The sequence below is a fragment of the Seriola aureovittata genome, chromosome 23 (genome assembly GCF_021018895.1).
Source record: "Seriola aureovittata isolate HTS-2021-v1 ecotype China chromosome 23, ASM2101889v1, whole genome shotgun sequence".
Taxonomy (NCBI): Eukaryota; Metazoa; Chordata; class Actinopteri; order Carangiformes; family Carangidae; genus Seriola; species Seriola aureovittata.
The window spans coordinates 19,948,877-19,971,468 of NC_079386.1; positions in this window are offsets into that span (position 1 = coordinate 19,948,877).

The window sequence follows — 22,592 nt, forward strand, 5'->3', positions numbered from 1 at the left end:
AAGGGTGGTTCCCAATTTGACGGTCCCACAAACCTGGTTCTACCTTCAGATTGTGAATTTTTGAAGTAAGCTGCCAATTTAATTTTTCTGTGATATTTTTGAATATCCATTTCCAAATTAATTTTTTGTCCCTTTCCTATGTCCAAGGATGGAATAAACGATAATCCCCGACTAAGGAGTTTCTTTTGTGTTCCTGTGAGTACAAAATTTTTTGCTAATACCATCACTCCATTAACTTGTGATGACTGTGTTCTCTCACCCCCATGACCAATAGGACTCAGGGGGAGTCTAAGTTTAACATGTAGGTCCAATGTTCCAACATAGCTCGCCCTGTGTCCCTTGTCCAATGAACCTGGTCCACTGTCTGAAATTTGTTCCTAGACAAAAGAGGGATGTGGAATGGACGTTCATCTAACATGCTGTTGAATTCGTCCAAATTATCCTGCTCCTCCTGAGGTAAGGCAGTAGAATAATTAACCAATGGTATCCAAATGGCTGCGAGTGGGAACTTGTCCACACAGGCCTTGCGTGCCTTCATGCATGTCTTCCATATGGTTTCCTTAGGCTTATTCTTGCTGTCACAGATACCAAAAGATAGAACCACTTGTTCCACCATCAAATCCTGGTCTACAGTGGCCTTTTTCAACAGGTTTTCAGCATGTCTAAAGTTTGCCCCCGGGAAACTTTCAATTTGCAAGTTCTTAATGGAATGCCCTGGAATGTTAGACAAGTTAGAGTCTCCAATAATGAGACACTTTTCCTTAACCTGTAAATGCCAATCCTTGTCTTTTCTGTTTGTCCTAGGATGCCTATAAACCTCGGATCTATCTTGATTTGGTTCAGAGTCCCCAGTTTTTTCTGGCTCTGATTCTTCATCCTCTGACCACTCTAAATAGTCCTCTCCAAGATCAAAATTTCCATAATTCAGTTCTGGATCAGCTTCAGCTTCCACCGATTTGGATGGAGTTTGGGGGACTTCAGTTTGGGTGGCTATATTCCCATGTTCCACCCTGTTTTTCTTTTCGGTTGGAGTTCCCCATTCTGGGAATGGCTTATTTTCCTCTGGGTGGGTCTCCAAATAGTCAAGTTCGTTTGCCACTTGACGTAGGACCTCATCCTGACTCCTTCCCCATTCACCTTTTGGTGAGGTGCTCTCCTCTACGAAGGTCACACTCTTGCTGTCTCTGTGAGTAGTCCTCCGAGTTTCTCTCCTCTCTAGTGGAGCTACTGGCTGAGAAGAAATCCCAGGTAGGTCTGTGTCTTGTTTGTCTGTCATAGTCGCCACCGTGGTCTTGGAATGTGTCTCTCTTGCTACCCGGGGTCGAACTGTGTCAACAATTTGTGGACGATTTTGACTTATTGGGTCATCTGTGCTTGTTCCCTGATTTCGACCATGGGGCAACTGGCTCATTTGGGATGAGTCTTGTACTTTATCCCCCTCCAGTTTCGCCATGATGTGCGCCTCTGCATGATCCAGGACTACCTGCGTAATTCGGCGCAGGTTCCTTTTGGCCCATCTTGTTGCCACCCCAAAGGCTGATTTCCATTCCTTGTTTTCCATCTCAAACAAATCCTTTAGGGAATTCTTCAGTTCCCTCTCATAATGTTCCATCAATATTTGGCATGTGGTGTATCCCCAGTTTCTGGCATTACCCCACACCAGATCCATAGTTTGCTGGGTGGGATATGCAGGCTTGATCATATCACCCAAGATGTCTACCATTTTGGTGATCATGGCCGGTTGTTGTGTCCCTGTTTTTAGAGAGACATTCTGGAGATGATGCACCAGCTTGATTACCCCATATGTTTTTCGAATCAGTCGACCAAATGCAGGTTCGGCTGCTTCTCGCCTTGCTTCTGAATCCCCAGCCGCTGGAGACCCCCCTCTCCCGGCAGGGCGTTGGTACCTAGGGCGTACTGCATCAGCATATGAACGAAACTGCTGTCTCTGGGTGCCAGGGTATTTAGGAGTCCGGAAGGAAGGCACTGGCTGGTTAGAAGAAGAGGTCAGATACCCCCTCCCATAGGAGGAGGTGGATGCACTGGCCATTCCCCTACCAGACCCCTGATACCCGCCCCAATACGGTGACCGGGTGCGCTTCCTGCGCCTACCGTAGCGCACAGGCTGCCACCCGTCATCCTCCATGTTTGTTTGTTATGTATGTCTTATTTGTTTGTTGTTCTATATGTTTTTTGTATTTTTTTATTTATTTTTTTAATTTTTTAATTATTTTTTAAAGAAATAAACCAAAAACGCTTTCGAAATTCGAAAGGATTAAATAATGAACAAAAGAAGGTGTGCCAAAACAATTAAAAAAACTAAAAACGTGCGACGTTTCGACCAAATATGGTCTTCTTCAGGCACAAATAAATGGCACACTAATAACTGTGTTTTTTGTTTTGCTTTCAGGCTGGAGTCAAAGGCTGGTGTTCTCCCCTCAAGAGCTAAGGTAAGAATGAGCTCCTACAACTGTGTTCGTCCTTTTTATAAGCTTGGTTTGGCTTTTTGTTTTTTCTGTTCGTCTTTTTCAATTTGGTTCGCCTTTTTTAATTTTGTCCCCATTTCACATGTAAACCTGTTTTTACTCCATTTTAACCCTATTTTAACCATTAATAGTATATCAATGTTATTATATATGAACTTTTAACCTTTTTTAAGATATTAATGTTATCAAATCTATATATTGTATTGTATTTAATCTATTTATTGTATTTTAATGTTTATTATAAATCCTATTTATTGTATTTAACCTATTTATTGTATTTAACCTGTTTATTGTCCCTTAATGTTTTTAACCCTGTTTATTAATTGTACCCTTATCAATTTTAATACTATTTAATATCCAATCATACATTTTTGAAAAAATCTTTTATAAATTATAAATATATATATTTTTTTACTTTTACAGATTTTCAAATGTAATATGGGGGATTTGGGTTGGAGTTAGGATTAGGGTTAGGTTTAGGATTGGGGTTAGGATTAAGGTTAAGATTAGGGTTAGGTTTAGGATTGGGGTTAGGATTAAGGTTAAGATTAGGGTTAGGTTTAGGAATGGGGTTAGGAATAAGGTTAAGGTTAGGATTAGGGCTGGGATTGGGGTAATGGTTAGGGTTAGGGTTAGGGTTAGGGTTAGGGTTAGGGTTAGGGTTAGGGTTAGGTTAACAGAGTTTTGCCACCTATCGTACCCCCTACCATAGTCGTTAAGGTCTGTAGCTTCTGATAGGAAGGTCGTAGAGACCTGAAACCAAGTTTCGCCCCCACTAATTCGGCCACGCCCTTTCCAACGGTACCAGCCACTCGCCTGTGGGACCTTCGGTTCCCGAGATGCATTGCGTAAAAATTTTAAATTGTCTGTATCTCGGGAACCGTAAGTCGTAGAGAGATGGGTCCAAGACTGGCGTGTTCAGCGCCCCCTAATTAGGTCTGACGCCACCCACTCCCGTGTCTCTACGACCTTTCGTTCCGGAGTTATAAGCCAAAACGTCTTTCCCATAGGAAATGAATGGGAGACGATTGGTACTGAAAATTGACTAAGTGTTGAAGCCAAAATCTACCTTGTAGAAACCATTTAGGAGCATGTTTCAGACCATTTGGAGTCGATAGGTACCCATTTCCAAGAGACATTTTTTGGTATGTTGACATTTTTTCTATAGGTCAAATGGCAGTATACCAGGTGTGTGGTGTACCCGGGGCCTAAGGATGCAAGGTAAGTGCCCAGAGATATGCTGGGAGTCAGGTAAGGTATCAGGTAAGTGTTGTAATGTTTTCTTCTTCCACAGGATACTTTCCTTCCACAGGTAAGCTCACTGCTTGTGGCATCAGCACTCTCTAATTGGCCAACTCCTGCCTTACCAAACATGAGTAGGCCAATCAGAGGGTGCTGGTGCCACAACCAGTGAGGTTAGGGTTAGGCAGCCACCCAGAAATGGTTAGGGTTAGTGTAAGTATTTAGGGTTAGGGTTAGGGTTAGGGTTAGGGTTAGGGTTAGGGTTAGGGTTAGGTTAACAGAGTTTTGCCACCTATCGTACCCCCTACCATAGTCGTTAAGGTCTGTAGCTTCTGATAGGAAGGTCGTAGAGACCTGAAACCAAGTTTCGCCCCCACTAATTCGGCCACGCCCTTTCCAACGGTACCAGCCACTCGCCTGTGGGACCTTCGGTTCCCGAGATGCATTGCGTAAAAATTTTAAATTGTCTGTATCTCGGGAACCGTAAGTCGTAGAGAGATGGGTCCAAGACTGGCGTGTTCAGCGCCCCCTAATTAGGTCTGACGCCACCCACTCCCGTGTCTCTACGACCTTTCGTTCCGGAGTTATAAGCCAAAACGTCTTTCCCATAGGAAATGAATGGGAGACGATTGGTACTGAAAATTGACTAAGTGTTGAAGCCAAAATCTACCTTGTAGAAACCATTTAGGAGCATGTTTCAGACCATTTGGAGTCGATAGGTACCCATTTCCAAGAGACATTTTTTGGTATGTTGACATTTTTTCTATAGGTCAAATGGCAGTATACCAGGTGTGTGGTGTACCCGGGGCCTAAGGATGCAAGGTAAGTGCCCAGAGATATGCTGGGAGTCAGGTAAGGTATCAGGTAAGTGTTGTAATGTTTTCTTCTTCCACAGGATACTTTCCTTCCACAGGTAAGCTCACTGCTTGTGGCATCAGCACTCTCTAATTGGCCAACTCCTGCCTTACCAAACATGAGTAGGCCAATCAGAGGGTGCTGGTGCCACAACCAGTGAGGTTAGGGTTAGGCAGCCACCCAGAAATGGTTAGGGTTAGGGTTAGGGTTAGGGTTAGGGTAGGGTTAGGGTTAGGGTTAGGGTTAGGGTTAGGGTTAGGGTTAGGGTTGGGGTTGGGGTTGGGTTTCTGAGTTTGAGTTAAAATGCTGTGCACTGGCCTACTGATCTGATAGAGTTGATAGCAGAATGGAGGGAGAAGTGGTCTTTCCCACCGGAGACCAGGGTTCGATCCCCAGGCAGAGCATCGGGCAGAAGGAAGAGAGGGACCTGCCTTGATTAAATTTATAAAAGGAGACGGGCCCAGCAAATAAATAAAAATAATAAAAAGTTAAAAAATATATAAATAGAGGAATTAAACAATATTAGCTAATATAAAACAATTGTGCTTGGGGGGGCTGGGAACCGTCCCAATTGGACCATGCGGATCACCATAGGGAGGTGCATAGAAAAAAAAAAAAAAAAAAAAAAAAAAAAAAAAAAAAAAAAAAAAAAAAAAAAAAAAATAAATAAATAAATGAATAGATATATAGGATATATGTATATATAGATATCGTTGTTATATAATAAAATATATATAATGATATTTAAGTTAGCGAAAAAAGGGTTAGGGTTAGGGTTAGGGTTAGGATTTTTAAAATATCACGATGATCTCCCCTGCTTCGTCCAACGACTGGGCAGTTGAAAGTGGGAGATCAAAGGCAATGCACGGGCCGGCGCTCGTCGTCTAAGGCTCTCCAAGTTCCAGGCAACCACTGTCCCATAAGGGAATGTTTTTTTTCAGAGGTCAAGAGGTCAAGGTCGAGGTTAAGTTCTTCTTCCATCAGTCTTCAGTCAGATCTGTCACCTGGAGTTAATTTGAGTTGATTTTATTAAATCATTTTCCCGTTCAGGGCTTTAAAGTCATGAGCAAAGTGCTTTTTTTCTCTTTTCTTCTCTTTTTTTATATTATTTATTAATTATTTTTCTTCTTTCTTCTCTTTTTTCTTCTCTTTTTTTTAAAAAATATTTTTTTCTTTTCTTTCTTATCGAATTTTGAGTCCAGTATTGTTGTTTTTGGATTTCTATGTTTTAGTTTCTCTTTCCAGAGATTGTGTTCTGGTTTTAAGTTTGTGTCCATATCAGACTTTAATGAAGTTTCTCTTTTGAAGTTAATTTTTAATTTTTCCATTATTTTTATGTTCTATTTTGTTCAATAAGTTTTGTTTTATTGAATAAATAACTCCAATCTGGGTTTTAAATACTTGATTAAAGGTGCTCTTTTTTCTCTTTTTCAGACGTCTGTTTCAGTGTTGTTTATTGTTGTTATTAATAATAATAACAACAATAATCCTCTAAATTTTGGAACACATCATCAGTAGTGGACCCCAGGCTCATCGAATGTTTCGGCCGTTTATCACCAGACATTCTCCCCTGAGGGTGGCCCCGCCGAGGTTGATCAAATCTCGGGGTGTGTCCCGTAGCCAATTGTGTTATAATACTGTTTTATAATAGTTTAATATTTTAATTTTTCAGTTCCCTATGGGGATTCAAACTGATTTATATTAGGTTTATAGGTTGTTTCCAATCTGGTATATAAGCTGGATTTACTTGTTATTATTATTTTTTTTATATCATAATCCTTTAATTTTTGATCCTTTTTTCAAAGTATTATGATCCTGTTTAGATTTTATAGTTATTTTTTCAGTCACGAGTCCAGTCCAGTTTTTTGCTGAATATTAAATCATTTTCATTTTTGGTATATTCAGGATTTTATTTCCGTATTGTACAGTATAGATTTCCTAACATGGACCTTTAAGTGTTTTGGCTCACCTGCCGTCCGGCGTAATCGTGCAGTAAATGATCGTGGGTAACCTTATATCAGGGTTTGAAGTCCAGGGACAAACACAAAGACAAGAAATAAAACAGACACAGCACTTTCAAAATATAACAGTAAATGATTAGACAGAGTCAAGGAGACCAGTCCCATGCAGCGTTCACCCAACACGAGTTCCTTTACAGTCAAAAGGTGCCCATGCGCACACGCACGCACGCACACACACGCGATTTAGTGTACCAACATTTATGTAACGTCAGCTGCAGCCATGAGGATCTAACATTTACTGTCAGTCACCTTTTTGTTCTTTATCAGAAGGATTTAATCAAAAAATGTAAATCTTTAGTGACAATGACAATTTTTTTTATCAGATCAGCTTTTTTCTAGTGGAGAGAACAGGTAACTGTGCTAATGCTAATGCTAGCTTCAGAGATTATAATGACATCTGGATTTAATGAGCAGAATCAGTCTGTTGTTTCACATGCACACTGTTTCAACAAGGAAACAGCAGTAACTAAATGGATACAAAGAACAAAGATGCCGATGACCTCCAGGACTGTTTGAGGGTGTGTGGTGAATTTCTTCAGAGACCGGTCTCTGGAGGTTCAGCTTGCCTGAGGTCATGTAACACACTGGCCAATCAGAAACAATTCTGTGTCTCAGACTCGATTTCTCAGAATTTTTCAAATTGATGTTTAGTTTGTTTGAAACTAAATAAAATAAAGATTTATCATTCAAATACATCAGGTTTATTTCTCACCTGTCTCAACTGTCTCACCTGTCTCTGTCAGGGCCAGTAACCATGGTATCAGTCTGGATGAGATTCCAGTTGAGAGACGACAAAAGTTTCTGGAACGACAGAAGATGATGAAAAAATGATGGCAAAACACACACACTACCTCAAGGACGACATTTTAATAGCTGGTCAAACTCAATAGAACTGGTGGAAGATTCCACATGGACAGTGATTTCTGAGAACACTTCATCAGGTTTCTTTGAACCAATCATCTCTGTGCCTCTCGTGGGTCTCATACATTACACAGTAATAAATTCTTAGCTAGGAGAATGTAAGTAAAGACATTACCGACTCTACAGCTTTACATACAGTCATACAGTGTTCAAGTTTAATAGTTGTATTTCCCATTACTGTGTCCACACCGTCCTGTGACCACTGTGGCTCATCCTGACTGTAGAGTCTTTAGTTTGTTTTTCTTAGGTAATGAAAGAGTTTAAGTACAAATTTTACATTGAAATCAGTGAAGACACATGTTAATTTCTACAGTTATTATTGGTCCGATAAATAAAGTGTGAGTCTAAGGTAATATGAAAAGTTAAGATCCAGGGAAGCATGAGTAATAATTATCTTTGTCACTGCTTCCTGATGTTATTGTTTTCAGCCACCATGATTCTGTCATGTTACTAATAAATCAATAAATTGAAATCATTGTTATTTGCATAGAAGGAAATCCAAGAAAACAGTTCCAGAACCAATACAATATACATATATATATACAGCTGCAACAATCCCAAAACAAATCCTGCAAAATTCTGGAGGGACTGAAAGATTTAGGGGGATTTGTTAAAATACCCCCAATTTTACTGCAGTTTTTTTTTTTTAAATGGAGATAAAAGTTGCGATGTTTGTAGATGATTTTTTTTAGGGTTACGGATAGGATTTTAAAACTCTCTCGATGATTCCCCCTGCTTCGTCCGACGACTGGGCAGTTGAAATGGGGAACCAAAGGCAATGCACTGGCCGACGCTCGTCGTCCGCAGTTCTCAGTTCCAACAAACTATTCTCCCATAAACGGTTGTTTATAGATTGTTAGAAAGTTGCGTAATTGAGTCTGTCCTCATTATTTTGGGTTAGAGTTTTATAGTTCTCTTGGTGATCACCTTTATTGGTCCGACGACTGGGCAGTTTTGGAAAAGGGGAATCAAAAGTAATGCACTGGCTGTTGTTTTGTCAATAAAAATTTTTAAGAAAAATTTGTTTTTCTTAATGGCAATTTAGTAGGTATATATCATCTTCTAATGTAATTAATTGTAGTTAAATTTTACATTATCCTTTTTTTGGGGGGGGGGGGGGTTATTAGATTAATATTCCCACCGTAGGTTGTTGTAGAGGTTGGGGGGTTCCCCGGGAGGGTTAGGGAAGGGGAACTGATCCCATCCCCAAAAGGGTCCGGGAGGTGCACGGTCCTTCCCTCGCTCGGTTCCTCCACCCCGGTCCCAATAACGCTGACGAGAGCGCTGACGCCTCCGCACGTAGCGAACGGTCGTCCATCCCCCCTCGTCATCTTCGTAGCCCATTTTGGGCTTTATCTCTGTTTCTTAATTTATTTTAGCTTTGTTATTTATTAATCAAATTATTTATTCTTTATAATAGATATAACTTGAATGTATTTATAATATGTATTTATTTTTTTTATGTGTATATTTTCTTTTAAATGTAAATGAAATAAATAAAAAAAATTGTGAAAAATGCAAACAAATTTGTTTTTATTCAAACAAAATAAAAAAATAAATAAAAAATTAGATTGTTTTTAAACTAAATTATTGTGCACCAAAAAAGCAACGTTTCAATCCTGTATGGATCTTCCTCAGGCCAAGGTGCAACAACAAAGAAAAGTAAAAGAGCTGGCTGTTATCACTGACTGGAGGAGCTGTTGCCTCTTCGAATGTCAGAGTGAGAATGAGCTGGAGTCTCCCCCTCCTTTTATACTGTTTCGTTTTCCTTAGAGTTAGGGTTAGGGTTAGGATAGGGGAACTGATCCCTTCTCCTACGGGGGAAGGGGGGTGCACTCTCCTTCCACCCTGCCCGCCCATAGCCCCAGTCCCCAGGAGGAGCATGGGTGCGCCGGTGGCGTCTGCCATAGCGCACCTCGTGCCACCCGTCCTCCATGTTGTTGTCTTGAATGTTATTTGTGTGTAAGTCCTATTTATTTTTTATTTTTTTAATATAAATGAACTATATATGAATAATAATGTTTTTAATCTATGAATTTATCTAATTAAAAGAAATAAAATGAAATAAAACAATGAACTAAGGAAGGTGTGCTATCAGCGGCAAGGTTTCAAGCCAAAAAGGCTCTTCATCAGGCCTAAGCACACAAAAAACTGAGAGGCTAGCTAGCTAGAATGGCTATGCAGAGCTCGTGGGTCTGTTCTCCTCAGTGGTCTGAGTCGAAATGAGCTGGAACCGGCCGTTCGCCGTTTATAGGCTCATATAATTTCCGTTCGTCTTTTTCTAATTTATGTTTTACCAATCGCCTTTTTTGTTTTCCAGTTGTCTTTTGTATTTTCCCAATCGTCTTTTTTGTATTGTATTTTAACAGGTAAGTAATGTATTTTAACAGGTAAGTGAGGTAAGTCTCTTTTTTTTTCTTTCCTCCTGTCTAGTGCAAATACGTTGGAACCTGAGCAACTGTGATTTCACGATCCCTCCGAAAGTGTGTTTCGGGTGAAAACTGTATCTATGCAACAATGCGTGTGTATCTGTGTTTTTAAAGAAAACTTTTATCTGTAATTTATTGTCAATCATGAAATTTGGACCTTTTTATACTGTAGGTTAACAGAGTTTTGCCACCTATCGTACCCCCTACCATACTCGTTAAGGTCTGTAACTTTTGATAGGAAGGTCGTAGAGACCTGAAACCAAGTTTCGCCCCCACTAATTCGGCCACGCCCTTTCCAACTGTACCAGCCACTCGCCTGTGCGACCCTCGGTTCCCGAGATGCATTGCGAAAAATTTTTAAATCGGCTGTATCTCGGGAACCGTAAGTCGTAGAGAGATGGGTCCAAGACTGGCGTGTTCAGCGCCCCCTAATTAGGTCTGACGCCACCCACCCCCGTGTCTCTACGACCTTTCGCTCCGTTGTTATAAGCCAAAACGTCTTTCCCATAGGAAATGAATGGGAGACGATTGGTACTGAAAATTGACAGTGTTGAAGCCAAAATCTACCTTGTAGAAACCATTTAGGAGCATGTTTCAGACCATTTGGAGTCGATAGGTACCCCTTTTCAAGAGACAGGGTTAGGTTTAGGAAATAAAGGATTGTGCCACCGCGAAGCGGTGGCGCAATCTGTGCACACTCCATCCAGTCCCATGCAGTCTCTCTCTTATCCCTCATTTAGTCCCTGTGGGAATCTAGTGTCCAATTTACTAATCCAGGTTCTCTCTGTCCTCTGGGTTAGGGTTAGGGTTAGGGTTAGGGTTAGGAGAAGAGGTCAGATACCCCCTCCCATAGGAGGAGGTGGATGCACTGGCCATTCCCCTACCAGACCCCTGATACCCGCCCCAATACGGTGACCGGGTGCGCTTCCTGCGTCTACCGTAGCGCACAGGCTGCCACCCGTCATCCTCCATGTTTGTTTGTTATGTATGTCTTGTTTGTTTATTGTTCTATATGTTTTTTGTATTTTTTTATTTATTTTTTAATTTTTTAAATTATTTTTTTAAGAAATAAACCAAAAACGCTTTCGAAATTCGAAAGGATTAAATAATGAACAAAAGAAGGTGTGCCAAAACAATTAAAAAAACTAAAAACGTGCGACGTTTCGACCTATCAGGGTCTTCTTCAGGCACAAATCAATGGCACACTGATAACTGTGTTTTGCTTTGCTTTCAGGCTGGAGTCAAGTTTTGGTGTTCTCCCCTCAAGAGCTAAGGTAAGAATGAGCTCCTGTAACTGTGTTCGTCCTTTTTATAAGCTTGGTTTGGCTTTTTGTTTTTTCTGTTCGTCTTTTTCAATTTGGTTCGCCTTTTTTAATTTTGTCCCCATTTCACATGTAAACCTGTTTTTACTCCATTTTAACCCTATTTTAACCATTAATAGTATATCAATGTTATTATATATGAACTTTTAACCTTTTTTAAGATATTAATGTTATCAAATCTATATATTGTATTGTATTTAATCTATTTATTGTATTTTAATGTTTATTATAAATCCTATTTATTGTATTTAACCTATTTATTGTATTTAACCTGTTTATTGTCCCTTAATGTTTTTAACCCTGTTTATTAATTGTACCCTTATCAATTTTAATACTATTTAATATCCAATCATAAATTTTTGAAAAAATCTTTTATAAATTATAAATATATATATTTTTTTTACTTTTACAGATTTTCAAATGTAATATGGGGGATTTGGGTTGGAGTTAGGCTTAGGGTTAGGTTTAGGATTGGGGTTAGGATTAAGGTTAAGATTAGGGTTAGGGTTAGGGTTAGGGTTGGGGTTGGGGTTGGGGTTATGGGTTTGAGTTAAAATACTGTGCACTGGCCTACTGATCTGATAGAATGGATGGTGGAATGGAGAGAGAAGTGGTCTTTCCCACCGGGGACCAGGGTTCGATCCCCAGGCAGAGCACCGGGCAGAAGGAAGAGAGGGACCTGCTTTCGATCAAATTTATAAAGGGGGACGGGCCCAGCAAATAAATAAAAGTAATAAAAAGGGTTAGGGTTAGGGTTAGGGTTAGGGTTAGGGTTAGGGTTAGGGTTAGGTTAACAGAGTTTTGCCACCTATCGTACCCCCTACCATACTCGTTAAGGTCTGTAACTTTTGATAGGAAGGTCGTAGAGACCTGAAACCAAGTTTCGCCCCCACTAATTCGGCCACGCCCTTTCCAACTGTACCAGCCACTCGCCTGTGCGACCCTCGGTTCCCGAGATGCATTGCGAAAAATTTTTAAATCGGCTGTATCTCGGGAACCGTAAGTCGTAGAGAGATGGGTCCAAGACTGGCGTGTTCAGCGCCCCCTAATTAGGTCTGACGCCACCCACCCCCGTGTCTCTACGACCTTTCGCTCCGTTGTTATAAGCCAAAACGTCTTTCCCATAGGAAATGAATGGGAGACGATTGGTACTGAAAATTGACAGTGTTGAAGCCAAAATCTACCTTGTAGAAACCATTTAGGAGCATGTTTCAGACCATTTGGAGTCGATAGGTACCCCTTTTCAAGAGACAGGGTTAGGTTTAGGAAATAAAGGATTGTGCCACCGCGAAGCGGTGGCGCAATCTGTGCACACTCCATCCAGTCCCATGCAGTCTCTCTCTTATCCCTCATTTAGTCCCTGTGGGAATCTAGTGTCCAATTTACTAATCCAGGTTCTCTCTGTCCTCTGGGTTAGGGTTAGGGTTAGGGTTAGGGTTAGGAGAAGAGGTCAGATACCCCCTCCCATAGGAGGAGGTGGATGCACTGGCCATTCCCCTACCAGACCCCTGATACCCGCCCCAATACGGTGACCGGGTGCGCTTCCTGCGTCTACCGTAGCGCACAGGCTGCCACCCGTCATCCTCCATGTTTGTTTGTTATGTATGTCTTGTTTGTTTATTGTTCTATATGTTTTTTGTATTTTTTTATTTATTTTTTAATTTTTTAAATTATTTTTTTAAGAAATAAACCAAAAACGCTTTCGAAATTCGAAAGGATTAAATAATGAACAAAAGAAGGTGTGCCAAAACAATTAAAAAAACTAAAACTAAAAACGTGCGACGTTTCGACCTATCAGGGTCTTCTTCAGGCACAAATCAATGGCACACTGATAACTGTGTTTTGCTTTGCTTTCAGGCTGGAGTCAAGTTTTGGTGTTCTCCCCTCAAGAGCTAAGGTAAGAATGAGCTCCTGTAACTGTGTTCGTCCTTTTTATAAGCTTGGTTTGGCTTTTTGTTTTTTCTGTTCGTCTTTTTCAATTTGGTTCGCCTTTTTTAATTTTGTCCCCATTTCACATGTAAACCTGTTTTTACTCCATTTTAACCCTATTTTAACCATTAATAGTATATCAATGTTATTATATATGAACTTTTAACCTTTTTTAAGATATTAATGTTATCAAATCTATATATTGTATTGTATTTAATCTATTTATTGTATTTTAATGTTTATTATAAATCCTATTTATTGTATTTAACCTATTTATTGTATTTAACCTGTTTATTGTCCCTTAATGTTTTTAACCCTGTTTATTAATTGTACCCTTATCAATTTTAATACTATTTAATATCCAATCATAAATTTTTGAAAAAATCTTTTATAAATTATAAATATATATATTTTTTTTACTTTTACAGATTTTCAAATGTAATATGGGGGATTTGGGTTGGAGTTAGGCTTAGGGTTAGGTTTAGGATTGGGGTTAGGATTAAGGTTAAGATTAGGGTTAGGGTTAGGGTTAGGGTTGGGGTTGGGGTTGGGGTTATGGGTTTGAGTTAAAATACTGTGCACTGGCCTACTGATCTGATAGAATGGATGGTGGAATGGAGAGAGAAGTGGTCTTTCCCACCGGGGACCAGGGTTCGATCCCCAGGCAGGGTTAGGGTTAGGGTTAGGGTTAGGGTTAGGGTTAGGGTTAGGTTAGGGTTAGGTTAACAGAGTTTTGCCACCTATCGTACCCCCTACCATACTCGTTAAGGTCTGTAACTTTTGATAGGAAGGTCGTAGAGACCTGAAACCAAGTTTCGCCCCCACTAATTCGGCCACGCCCTTTCCAACTGTACCAGCCACTCGCCTGTGCGACCCTCGGTTCCCGAGATGCATTGCGAAAAATTTTTAAATCGGCTGTATCTCGGGAACCGTAAGTCGTAGAGAGATGGGTCCAAGACTGGCGTGTTCAGCGCCCCCTAATTAGGTCTGACGCCACCCACCCCCGTGTCTCTACGACCTTTCGCTCCGTTGTTATAAGCCAAAACGTCTTTCCCATAGGAAATGAATGGGAGACGATTGGTACTGAAAATTGACAGTGTTGAAGCCAAAATCTACCTTGTAGAAACCATTTAGGAGCATGTTTCAGACCATTTGGAGTCGATAGGTACCCCTTTTCAAGAGACAGGGTTAGGTTTAGGAAATAAAGGATTGTGCCACCGCGAAGCGGTGGCGCAATCTGTGCACACTCCATCCAGTCCCATGCAGTCTCTCTCTTATCCCTCATTTAGTCCCTGTGGGAATCTAGTGTCCAATTTACTAATCCAGGTTCTCTCTGTCCTCTGGGTTAGGGTTAGGGTTAGGGTTAGGGTTAGGAGAAGAGGTCAGATACCCCCTCCCATAGGAGGAGGTGGATGCACTGGCCATTCCCCTACCAGACCCCTGATACCCGCCCCAATACGGTGACCGGGTGCGCTTCCTGCGTCTACCGTAGCGCACAGGCTGCCACCCGTCATCCTCCATGTTTGTTTGTTATGTATGTCTTGTTTGTTTATTGTTCTATATGTTTTTTGTATTTTTTTATTTATTTTTTAATTTTTTAAATTATTTTTTTAAGAAATAAACCAAAAACGCTTTCGAAATTCGAAAGGATTAAATAATGAACAAAAGAAGGTGTGCCAAAACAATTAAAAAAACTAAAAACGTGCGACGTTTCGACCTATCAGGGTCTTCTTCAGGCACAAATCAATGGCACACTGATAACTGTGTTTTGCTTTGCTTTCAGGCTGGAGTCAAGTTTTGGTGTTCTCCCCTCAAGAGCTAAGGTAAGAATGAGCTCCTGTAACTGTGTTCGTCCTTTTTATAAGCTTGGTTTGGCTTTTTGTTTTTTCTGTTCGTCTTTTTCAATTTGGTTCGCCTTTTTTAATTTTGTCCCCATTTCACATGTAAACCTGTTTTTACTCCATTTTAACCCTATTTTAACCATTAATAGTATATCAATGTTATTATATATGAACTTTTAACCTTTTTTAAGATATTAATGTTATCAAATCTATATATTGTATTGTATTTAATCTATTTATTGTATTTTAATGTTTATTATAAATCCTATTTATTGTATTTAACCTATTTATTGTATTTAACCTGTTTATTGTCCCTTAATGTTTTTAACCTGTTTATTAATTGTACCCTTATCAATTTTAATACTATTTAATATCCAATCATAAATTTTTGAAAAAATCTTTTATAAATTATAAATATATATATTTTTTTTACTTTTACAGATTTTCAAATGTAATATGGGGGATTTGGGTTGGAGTTAGGCTTAGGGTTAGGTTTAGGATTGGGGTTAGGATTAAGGTTAAGATTAGGGTTAGGGTTAGGGTTAGGGTTGGGGTTGGGGTTGGGGTTATGGGTTTGAGTTAAAATACTGTGCACTGGCCTACTGATCTGATAGAATGGATGGTGGAATGGAGAGAGAAGTGGTCTTTCCCACCGGGGACCAGGGTTCGATCCCCAGGCAGAGCACCGGGCAGAAGGAAGAGAGGGACCTGCTTTCGATCAAATTTATAAAGGGGGACGGGCCCAGCAAATAAATAAAAGTAATAAAAAGGGTTAGGGTTAGGGTTAGGGTTAGGGGGTTAGGGTTAGGGGGTTAGGGTTAGGGTTAGGGTTGGGGTTGGGGTTGGGGTTATGGGTTTGGGTTAAAATACTGTGCACTGGCCTACTGATCTGACAGAATGGATGGCGGAATGGAGAGAGAAGTGGTCCTTCCCACCGGAGAGCAGGGTTCGATCCCCAGGCAGAGCACCGGACAGAGAGAAGAGAGGGACCTGCCGCAAGAACATTTATCAAGGAGTAGCGGGCCCAGCAAATAAATAAAATAATTATAATAAAAAGATAAAAGAATAAATGTGAACTTGGCAGTAATAAATTTAATATATAAAAAGAATAAAATATAATAAAAACCATCTTGGGGAGCTGGGAACCGACCCAATTAAGACCATGCGGATCACCATAGGGAGATGCATAAAAAAAAAAAAAAAAAAAAAAAAAAAAAAAAAAAAAAAAAAAAAAAAAAAAAAAAAAAAAAATTTAATAAATAAACAAATTTTAAATAGATAGAAAAATAAAGTAAATATAGATATAAAAATATATATAAATGATACAAAAATAAATTTAAATATATATCTCTGTAATATATACAGGTCATTATTGATTCAATATAATAATAATATAATATGTTTGTTAAATGTTATATATAATGTGCTATTATTGTTTACAAAAAAAAAAAAAAAAAAAAAAAAAAAAAAAAAAAAAAAAAAAAAAAAAAAAAAAGGGGGGAAAAAAATTAATAAAAAAATAAAAGGGGGGATAAGGAGTTATCAAGAGTTTAAAATTTAATCCGGGAAGACTAAGACAAAGATAAATGTTATTAAAAAGGTTAGCATAACAAGGTGTACTTGGGTCTAAAAGTAGGAGCAGGAAAAATAAGTGCTATGATAAAAATAAGTGCATCACGAGTAAAACATAAGTGCTTAAATAATATTAGTAAAAACACAACATGCATAAAAATAGTAAAATATTAGTTGGGGGGGGGGGGGGGGGGGGGGGGAATTCCTGCCCCTATTTCTAAAATTTCAAGTACATTAATATTTAAAATTGTTAAGAATAAAAAGTAAAATATGCACCTCCCGTCCTGGCGTGGATTCGAACCCCAGTCTGCCGTATGGCAGACCAGGGCTTAGACCATTCTGCTGTCTTACAGGTTGCTTTGGGATGGGATCCGCATGGCCCAAAACGAATGCAGGAACAGGCTCGGGAGTACCGTATCCGGAGGTGGTAGATGTGGCTTTTCCTTCTTTCAGTCAACGTTTAGGCCTCCGGGCACAGTGGTCCCGAGCCTGTGGATCCAAATCTTCTCCGCTCTCTTCCTCTGCCCACAGGTCCAACGATCGTTATTCTCCAAAACGGTTATGATAAGGTGGATGGGGGGATGGAGCTGAAAATGTTGTACCAGGGGGGTGGGGAGTCGACCTTCCCCAATGTTATATAGGTGTTGTGCTAGCCGGGTGTGGGTGGAATGTTTTGTTTCTCCGATATAGTGTTTATTGCAAAGTGTACATGTGATAATATAGACTATGTTGGTGGTAGTGATAGAGAAGGAGCCGAGAGTGGGAAATGCTGTGTCACTGAATGGATTATGGATGAATTTTCTGTTCTTATAATGGTGGCTATGTGGAAGTGGGGGTGTGGGTCTATGGTCGGTGAATTGTGATCTGATGAGGATGGATTGGAGGCTCTTATGTTTTCTGTAGGCTGAAATGATCTTGTGGTTATGAAAAGCCGGATGTTGAGACTGTAATATAGAGAAGTTATGTTTGAGGATATGATGTAGGCCAGAGATTTGGTGAGAGAATGTGGAAACAAAAGGTATCAGATGTGATGGAGGAGAGTTGAGATGTGTTGGTTGGGTGTGTCTATGGGGTGAGCTTGGGCCGTCATTGTCCTTGGGGTTGGGGTTAGGGTAAGGAAGAGGATGCAGATCCTGGTTCGGATAGGGGGTTAGGGTTAGGGTTAGGGTTAGGGTTAGGGTTAGGGTTAGGGTTAGGGTTAGGGTTAGGGTTAGGATTTTTTAATTATCTCGATGATCTCCCCTGCTTCGTCCGACGACTGGGCAGTTGAAAGTGGGAGACCAAAGGCAGTGCACTGGCCGACGCCCGTCGTCACCGGTTCACAGTTCCTATCAACCCTTGTCCCATAAAGGAATGTTTTTTTCAGAGGTCAAGAGGTCAAGGTCAAGGTTAAGTTTTTCTTCCATCCGTCTTCAGTCAGATCTGTCACCTGGAGTTAATTTGAGTTGATTTTATTGAATCATTTTCCCATTCAGGGCTTTAAAGTCTTGAGTAAAATGTTTTTTTCTCTTCTCTTTTTTTCTTCTCTTTTTTTCTTTGTTTATTTTTTTCTTCTTTCTTCTCTTTTTTTATTCTTTTTTTATTTTTCTTATGGAATTTTAGGTTCAGTATTGTTGTTTTTTTTGGATTTCTATGTTTCAGTTTCTCTTTCCAGAGATTGTGTCCTGGTTTTAATTTTGTGTCCATATCAGGCTTTAGTCAGGTTTCTCCTTTGAAGTTAATTTCTTATTTTTCCATTATTTTTTGGTTGTTCTGTTTTGTTCCATGAGTTTTGTTTTATTGAATAAATATCCCCAATCTGGGTTTTAAATGCTTGATTAAAGGTGCTCTTTTTTTCTTTTCAGACGTCTGTTTCAGTGTTGTTTATTGTTGTTATTAATAATAATAACAACAATAATAATCCTCTAAATTTTGGAACACATCATCAGTAGTGGACCCCAGGCTCATCGAATGTTTCGGCCGTTTATCACTAGACATTCTCCCCTGAGGGTGGCCCCCCCGAGGTTGATCATGTCTCAGGGTGTGTCCCATAGCCAATTGTGTTATAATCCTGTTTTATAATAGTTTAATATCTTAATTTTTCAGTTCCCTTTGGGGATTCAAACTGGTTTATATTAGGTTTATAGGTTGTTTTCAGTCTGGTATATAATCAGGATTATATTATTATTATTTCCACAATAATCCTTTAATGTTTGGATCTTTTTTTCAAAGAGTATTCAGATCCTGATTAGACTTTGATTGGTTTTATAGTCATTTTTCCAGTCACGGGTCCAGTCCAGTATTTAGTGTTATGGAATTTAAAGGCCAAGACCCTGTCCGGGTTCAATCTGGTGTTAAAAAACAGGTTTAATTTTACCATAGTCAAGTGTAATATCACATTTCCCTTAGTAATCTTGGTTATGAGAGGATTAAAATAACGGTCGTTCCTCTACTGAATATCAAAATAATTTTCTTTCTCGGTATATTCAGGATTTTATCCCCGTATTGTACAGTATAGATTTCCTAACATGGACCTTTAAGTGTTTTGGCTCACCTGCCGTCTGGCGTAATCGTGCAGTAAATGATCGTGGATAACCTTATATCAGGGTTTGAAGTCCAGGGTGTCCTCCTTTTGTCCAATTCGGGTTCGTCTGGCATCCTTCAGAAGTATTTTTCCACATTCCATGTACTGTACGGTCTCAGAGGTGCGCCACAGTGTGGAAGAGAGTGATGTCCTGTGTTCCATACACCGCACAACCTCAGGACACAGTGGTACATATTTTAGAACTTTTTTTAGAATTTTTAAATATTATTATTATTATTATTATTATTATTATATTGGTAGCAATATCTGCCATAATTTAAATATCCTTAGTCTTCAACAGGGAGCATTAGAAGTGCTATGGTTACTCACCTGAGTTCATGTTCAGTGAAGCAGCCTTTAATTTAACATGCATTCAGTCTGAGAGTGATCATTCTACCTATACTTCTCACTCACGGTTTTGTCAGGAAATTACCCAGTAATGCATTGCAGGTCTTAAAAGTTGTTGTTCAGTGAAGTAGCCTTTAATTTAACATGCATTCAGTCTGAGAGTGATCATTCTACCTTTACTTCTCACTCACGGTTTTGTCAGGAAATTACCCAGTAATGCATTGCAGGTCTTAAAAGTTGTTTTTTGTTAATAACTGCTGTTCTGAGTGAGCTAGAGACTTGAAACTTACATCCACTTGGGGGTTTGTGAGGATCAGGAATCCGATGGTACCAGGCTTGTGTCTCTACGACGATCGGAAGTGGGTTTTTTGGACATAATATTGTCATAATTCCATAATAATATTCAAATTATTAAAAAATGCATATTTCCTGGAGCGTGAGTGTGTGTGAGAGAGAGAGAAGGAGAGAGAGAGAGAGAGAGAGAGAGAGAGAGGGAGAGGAGAGGGAGAGGGAGAGAGAGAGAGAGAGAGAGAGAGAGAGAGCGAGCACAGGGTGAGTGGTTAGGTTTAGGATAAAGAGGGTGAAGGAGATAGAGCTAGGGAGAGGTGCCTGTGCGGGGCTAGAACTCTCCCCCGCCGGATCGGGCTGCATGCTCTATCTCCCCCTGCTCCCTCATTCTCATGAGGGAAGAGAGGGGAGAAGAGAGAGTGTGTGTGTCTGTATGTGTGTGTGAGAGAGAGAAAAAAAAGAGAGAGAGAGAGAGAGAAAAAAAAGGGGGGGGGGAAGAGAAAAAGAGAGAGAGGGAGGGAGAGAGGAAGAGGGAGAGAGAGGAGAGAGAGAGAGAGCGAGGGAGGGAGAGAGGTTAGGGTTAGGGTAAAGGCTCAGGGTTAGGATTAAAGGTCAGAGGTCAAAGGTTAGGTTTAGGGTTAGGGTTAGGGTTAGGGTTAGGGTTAGGGTTAGGGTTAGGGTTAGGGTTAGGGTTAGGGTTAGGGTTAGGGTTAGGTTAACAGAGTTTTGCCACCTATCGTACCCCCTACCATACTCGTTAAGGTCTGTAACTTTTGATAGGAAGGTCGTAGAGACCTGAAACCAAGTTTCGCCCCCACTAATTCGGCCACGCCCTTTCCAACTGTACCAGCCACTCGCCTGTGCGACCCTCGGTTCCCGAGATGCATTGCGAAAAATTTTTAAATCGGCTGTATCTCGGGAACCGTAAGTCGTAGAGAGATGGGTCCAAGACTGGCGTGTTCAGCGCCCCCTAATTAGGTCTGACGCCACCCACCCCCGTGTCTCTACGACCTTTCGCTCCGTTGTTATAAGCCAAAACGTCTTTCCCATAGGAAATGAATGGGAGACGATTGGTACTGAAAATTGACAGTGTTGAAGCCAAAATCTACCTTGTAGAAACCATTTAGGAGCATGTTTCAGACCATTTGGAGTCGATAGGTACCCCTTTTCAAGAGACAGGGTTAGGTTTAGGAAATAAAGGATTGTGCCACCGCGAAGCGGTGGCGCAATCTGTGCACACTCCATCCAGTCCCATGCAGTCTCTCTCTTATCCCTCATTTAGTCCCTGTGGGAATCTAGTGTCCAATTTACTAATCCAGGTTCTCTCTGTCCTCTGGGTTAGGGTTAGGGTTAGGGTTAGGGTTAGGAGAAGAGGTCAGATACCCCCTCCCATAGGAGGAGGTGGATGCACTGGCCATTCCCCTACCAGACCCCTGATACCCGCCCCAATACGGTGACCGGGTGCGCTTCCTGCGTCTACCGTAGCGCACAGGCTGCCACCCGTCATCCTCCATGTTTGTTTGTTATGTATGTCTTGTTTGTTTATTGTTCTATATGTTTTTTGTATTTTTTTATTTATTTTTTAATTTTTTAAATTATTTTTTTAAGAAATAAACCAAAAACGCTTTCGAAATTCGAAAGGATTAAATAATGAACAAAAGAAGGTGTGCCAAAACAATTAAAAAAACTAAAAACGTGCGACGTTTCGACCTATCAGGGTCTTCTTCAGGCACAAATCAATGGCACACTGATAACTGTGTTTTGCTTTGCTTTCAGGCTGGAGTCAAGTTTTGGTGTTCTCCCCTCAAGAGCTAAGGTAAGAATGAGCTCCTGTAACTGTGTTCGTCCTTTTTATAAGCTTGGTTTGGCTTTTTGTTTTTTCTGTTCGTCTTTTTCAATTTGGTTCGCCTTTTTTAATTTTGTCCCCATTTCACATGTAAACCTGTTTTTACTCCATTTTAACCCTATTTTAACCATTAATAGTATATCAATGTTATTATATATGAACTTTTAACCTTTTTTAAGATATTAATGTTATCAAATCTATATATTGTATTGTATTTAATCTATTTATTGTATTTAACCTATTTATTGTATTTTAATGTTTATTATAAATCCTATTTATTGTATTTAACCTATTTATTGTATTTTAATGTTTATTATAAATCCTATTTATTGTATTTAACCTATTTATTGTATTTTAATGTTTATTATAAATCCTATTTATTGTATTTTAATGTTTATTATAAATCCTATTTATTGTATTTAACCTATTTATTGTATTTAACCTATTTATTGTATTTTAATGTTTATTATAAATCCTATTTATTGTATTTAACCTATTTATTGTATTTTAATGTTTATTATAAATCCTATTTATTGTATTTAACCTGTTTATTGTCCCTTAATGTTTTTAACCTGTTTATTAATTGTACCCTTATCAATTTTAATACTATTTAATATCCAATCATAAATTTTTGAAAAAATCTTTTATAAATTATAAATATATATATTTTTTTTACTTTTACAGATTTTCAAATGTAATATGGGGGATTTGGGTTGGAGTTAGGCTTAGGGTTAGGTTAGGGTTAGGGTTAGGTTTAGGCATAGGGTGAGTGGTTAGGTTTAGGATTGGGGTTAGGATTAAGGTTAAGATTAGGGTTAGGGTTAGGTTTAGGATGAGGCATAGGGTGAGTGGTTAGGTTTAGGATTGGGGTTAGGATTAAGGTTAAGATTAGGGTTAGGGTTAGGATTTTTTAATTATCTCGATGATCT